Here is a 6000-nt window from a genome sequence, read left to right on the forward strand (position 1 = left end):
ATTTCCAACACTTTATTTCACTTTGTACTGTACTCTTTCACATTCAAGATTAAACTGTCTCCGGTCGGTGTCCACGCTGCCCTTTTATACCTGAAATTCGGAATTCGAGAATGTCTTCGAAGGTTCTCGTCTTTGCTTCTCGAAGCTTCCTTTCCAAGAGGGGGCGCTTCATACTTCCAGTCCAGTGGGATATTTTGGGATATTCAGCAGTCGAGGGAATTTCTTTGGATGCGTTCAGAGGGTAGTTTCTTAATTACTAAAGGTCCGTTCACATTTCTACCTTTACTGTAGCAGGTAGTGTGTTCAGACTTTTATCTTAAAAGTAGTTCGGTAATTCATCGTTCATTGTTCGTCCCGAACAACTCCATTGCTACTTTCACCATTATAACGATGTAAACGGTCACAATGAACTACCTTTAATTTGCCTCTTACCCCTCTCTGTATACGGTAAACCACGTCGTTGATTCTGGTTATTACTGTGTAAGGGCCTTCCCAGTTTTGTTGTAGCTTCGGTGATAGTCCCTTTTGTCGGTGGGGATTGTAAAACCACACAAGTTCTCCTTCTTGAAACCCTGTTGCTGTCGCTCGCGCGTCATATCTTGTTTTCATCCTGTCACTAGACGCTTTTATATTTGTCCTTGTCCGTTGGTGAATGTCAGCCAGTGTTTCTTTCAGGTTATCAACATACTCATCTATTTCCTGTGGCTCATTTGGAACACATCCGAATTTTATCTCACTTGGCAGCCGTATTGTAGAACCAAAAAGGACTTCCGATGGTGTATGTCCAGTGGAACTATGTGTTGCACTTCTATAAGCCATCAAGAATAATGGAATATGTCGATCCCAGTCTCGTTGATTATCGTTGACTACTTTTGACAGGTGTTCTTTAAGTGTCCTGTTAAATCGCTCAACCATCCCATCAGATTGTGGATGAAGCGGTGTTGTTCGCGTCTTCTTGATGCCAAGGAGTGAGCAAACCTCTTGAAAAATCTTAGATTCGAAGTTCCTTCCTTGGTCGGAATGAAGTTCCATGGGTACTCCGAACCTGCTCACCCAATGAAAGACAATCTTATCCACAACTGTTTTGGTTTCCTGGTTTGGGATGGCAAATGCCTCAGGCCACTTGCTGAAGTAATCCATCACTACGAGGATATACCGGTTTCCTTTGTTGGTTTCGGGAAAAGGACCTGCCACGTCTATTGCAATCCTCTCAAAAGGTGTGCCCACATTGTACTGATGCATCTTGCTTTGCATTTTTCTAGCTGGTCCTTTGCTAGCGGCACAAGTATCACATTTTCGGCACCACTTTTCAACGTCTTCTCTCATACGTAACCAGTAGAATTGCTGGCGTACCTTTTCCAGCGTCTTGTTGATGCCTAAATGGCCTCCAGAAGTTCCCTCGTGCATCTCTCGGAGAACATCATTAACCTTTGACTGAGGTACGATTAGTTGCATTACATAAGATTTACCATCTGCGGATTCCCACTTACGCCTGAGTAACCCTTCTTGCACATGAAGTGAGTCCCATTGTGCCCAATATGCTTTGAGATTGGGGCTTCGGTCGGAGATGTCGGCCCATTCTGGTTTCTCTTCATGTTCCTTCCATGCAAGGATGGGTTCGATGTCCGAATCTTCCTGTTGGGCCATCCTGAGTTCTTCATTACTCCAGCCGCAAATGGGATCAGCTCTCGTTCTTCTTACAGCGACAACTTCCTTTTCCTCTAGCCGTGTGCAATGCTTGCAGTCTTGCTTGCACGGGCGCCGAGATAATGCGTCTGCATTTGAATGTAGCTTTCCTCTTCGATGTTGAATCTGACATTGATACGTCTGGAGTATCTCGATCCATCTTGCTACTTGACCCTCTGGATTTTTGAAGTTCAAAAGCCAATTTAGTGCACCATGATCTGTGCGAAGAAGGAACTTCTGTCCATAGATGTACTTATGGAAGTGCTTTGTTGCCAATACCAGAGCTAGAAGTTCCCTTCTGGTCACGCAATAGTTTCTTTCTTGTTTCGAGAGTACCTTGCTGAAATAGGCAACGACCTTTTCTTCTCCGTCATGAACTTGCGATAAAACAGCACCAACTCCAACATTACTTGCATCTGCGTCGATGATGAATTGTTTGCCTGGAGTCGGATAGGCCAACACAGGAGCTTCACATAACCGTAGCTTCAGTTCCTGAAAGCTTTTCTCACACTCACCTGACCATTTAAAGGGTTTACCCTTCTCCGTAAGCTGGTGCAAGCTTTTGGCGATTCTCGCAAAATCCTTCACGAACCGTCGATAGTACGTTGCCAGACCCAGGAAACTCCGAAGTTGATGCTTGTCCTGAGGGGTTGGCCAGTTCTTCACAGTGTCAACTTTTTCAGGATCAGTCTTCACTCCTTGGGATGAGATGATATGCCCCAAATATTTAACCTCGGTCTTGAAAAGTGCACATTTCTTTGGATTCAACTTAAGATGTGCTTCTCGTAGCCTCTGGAATACAGCCTTTAGGTTTTCACAGTGGTCATCAAATGTTTTTCCGTAAACGATGACATCATCCAAATAGACTAGGCAAGATTTCCAGGTTAATCCATTCAAAACGCACTCCATCAAGCGCTCAAAAGTAGCTGGGGCATTACATAGCCCAAACGGCATGACATTAAACTGCCACAGACCATTTCCTGTGGAGAAAGCCGTCTTTTCCCGATCTTCTGGATGGATTTCTACCTGCCAGTAGCCACTCTTCAAGTCCAAAGTCGAAAACCATTGTGCTCCTTCCATTGCATCTAGAGTATCGCTGATTCTTGGCAGTGGGTAGCTGTCTTTCTTCGTCACATCATTCAGCCTGCGGTAATCGACACAAAATCGAGTGCTTCCATCTTTCTTTTTGACGAGAACTACCGGTGATGCCCAAGGGCTTTTGGAATTTTCGATCAGCCCATCTTTCTTCATTGTCGATATCATTTCTTCAACTTCACCTTGTTTGGCCAAGGGGAGACGTCTTGCTGGTTGACGAATCGGCCTAGCATCTCCTGTATCGATTCGATGCTGCACGAGTTGTGTTCGGCCGTACTGCCCGCTGGGTGAAGAGAAGATATCCGAATATTCGTGAAGAAGCCTTCCCGCAACATTAAGCTGATGTTGACTCAAGTTGTCTGATTTAAGAATTTGAGTCTTTAGTTTCTCCGAGTTCATAGTCATCTGTGTGTCCACCTCGTTGATCTTAGTTATTGCGGCCACAGATTCACATTGCCCAACAACTTCGCCTTTCTTAAGCTTGATTGGGTACGGTTTGATGTTAACTATCCGTACAGGTACCATGTTGTTCTTTGGTGCCACAAGAGTCTTCCCGATGATGATGTTTTCGGAACTTTGCTCAACTTCTGGTTCAACCATGAGGTATCGATGGCTTCCAAAGTTCCCCTTTAACTTGGTCCACACAAAAACTTCTGAAGAAGGAGGCAGGCACATGTCTTCTTTGATGACAGTTCTAATTGTTGTCGAGTTTTCAGTGCCATAGACCATTGGAATCTCTACATTTCTGTATTTCAGGACTTGATTACCGATATCCAAAATGATTCCATGCTCCTTCATGAAGTCGATTCCAATGATGCACTCGTCACATATATCTGCCACCAAAAACACATGCGAAAACTCTAGTTCTGCCATACGGATCGTAAGACGAACTTCACCGTACACCCTTGCTGCTTCTCCTGTGGCGGTCTTCAGACGGTAGCTGTTGGTGTTATGTAGCCATGTCATCTTCACCAAGTCTCTTCGTACAATAGAGGCGGTGGCACCGGTGTCAATTGTAGCCACGTGTTGTTTGTTGTTTATGGTCGCTTCCACTGTCAGACTTTTGTTGTCTCGTTTAGTCTGTGAGACTTGAATTGTGGTTCTGGAGCCATTGATACCAGAAACCAGCTTCTGCCCCTCGAAGTTGGTTCTTACTCGTTTTCCCGAATGGGAATCAAGATGAGCATGAGTGTTAGTTGTATCGCTTACCTGTTGTTGGGCAATGTTCCTGTTTCCACAGTGTTGGCAAGCAGTTCTTCTTGGTGGCAATCTGCACTGCCGCTGGAGATGTCCGGTCTTGTTACAGTTCCAGCATCGAGCAGCTCCGTCCCTCTGGTTTCTTTGGAATGCGAGTTTTTGACAAGAGCATTCTTCCACTGTAACTTCTCTTACCCGATGAACGCCTTGAGAAGCCTGTTCTGCTGCTTCCATAGTGAGTGCAAACGCTAATGCTTCAGGAAGGGAACGTTTTCCAGCTGTTCGTATCGCTCGCTGAAGATTTATATCAGATACAGCACGTACAAAGGCTTCTGTCGCAAACTGATTGATAATGTCGTCTCCTGCTGTCGGATATGCCAGATGAGCTAACCTTTCAATATCTGCTTGGAGTTGTTGCAGAGTTTCTCCTCTTTTCTGGACTCTTGTATTGAGTTGGACGCGGAAGACTTCCTGCATATGGCCATCTCCAAAGCGTTTTTCAATGACCTGGACAAGAGCGTTAAAGTTACCATTCTTTTCTGGTGGTAAAGTTTGTAACAACTCAGCAGCAGGACCTCTAAGAGCAAGAGTCAGCGCTATACATTTGTCTTCGTCATCCCAGCCATTTGTTGTGGCAGCTGCCTCAAACTGTTTCTTGTAGATCGACCAAGAACTTTGTCCATCAAAGGTTGGTGGATGCATTTCCTTCTTCTTTGAATACTCACCAGAACTTTCTCGGGCCTTAATTTTTCGAACCTTGTCCAACTCTTTAGTAATGTCTTGGAATTTCTCTTCGAACTTTGTGTCCATTGCCAACAGCTTTTCTTTGTTTTCTTCAACACGCTCGTCAAGAGCAGTGAACTTCTTCTCGAAATCACCAAGCTTTCCCTCTAAAAGATTTTTCTGTTCTTCTAGAAGATTCTTTTGCTCATCGCGATGTTCTTCTAGATGTTTCTCCATTTTTTCGAGAAGATTCTGTTGTTCACTCTTTTGCTCGGTACGTTGTTTCTCAATTTTTTCGAGAAGATTCTGTTGTTCACTCTTTTGCTCTGTTCGTTGTTGTTCCATTTGTTCTCTTTGTTCATTGCGTTGTGTCTCAATTTTTTCAAGAAGATTTTTCTGTTCATCCTTTTGTTCTTTACGTTGCTGTTCCATTTGATCTTTCTGTTCTTCAAATTTTGCAAGGAGAACAGCCATCATGGATGACATATCGGAACTAGTACTTACTCGTTCTTCTACCATTTCAACTTCGAATTGAAATGTATCCAAATCTTCGTTTTTCTGGGTTAAATAATCCTGCAGGCGAATAATGAGGTCATTTTTCGATCCAGCAGTAGGAAGACCTCGTTTAGTTAATTCCGCCTTCAGCTCAGTCAAACTTAACTGATTCAATGTCTTACCCATTTTAACTTTTCAAAACGCGAGCACTTTTACTTATTTCAAAATGTTTTACACTTTGTTTATTGTTAAAACACACGCGCACTTTTTTATTTTATTCGCGAAATTATCTGATTCGCACAAATAAATAAGTTTTATCCCACTTCTGACACCAATGTAATGTTTTATTCCGGGTTCACAATAAAACTTATTTCGTTTATTTTAATTTCCACTTATCTTTCCGTTCAAATAAGAACACACTTTATTTCAAATCAATTTACTTTTATTATTCGCTCAAACAAACACACTTTTCAATCACTTTATTTACTACTAACAATTTCCAACACTTTATTTCACTTTGTACTGTACTCTTTCACATTCAAGATTAAACTGTCTCCGGTCGGTGTCCACGCTCACAGTACACATAATAAGGTAATATATTCCGAACGTTGTCAAAATTTGTTTGTCAAAAATGGGCACCAATCTGTCAGGTCGGCCTTTAATTTTTATATTTCAATCGCAGTAAACAGGAAATTTGTTTTTGTTTTAATTTATAAAATGTCATTTAAAAATATTATAAATTGAAAAATAACAAATTTTCTTCGTGTTTCATCGCGGAAAATGGTAAATAATTGTTTAAAAATT

Source organism: Episyrphus balteatus, chromosome 1 (genome assembly GCF_945859705.1).
Source record: "Episyrphus balteatus chromosome 1, idEpiBalt1.1, whole genome shotgun sequence".
In the NCBI taxonomy this organism is placed as follows: domain Eukaryota; kingdom Metazoa; phylum Arthropoda; class Insecta; order Diptera; family Syrphidae; genus Episyrphus; species Episyrphus balteatus.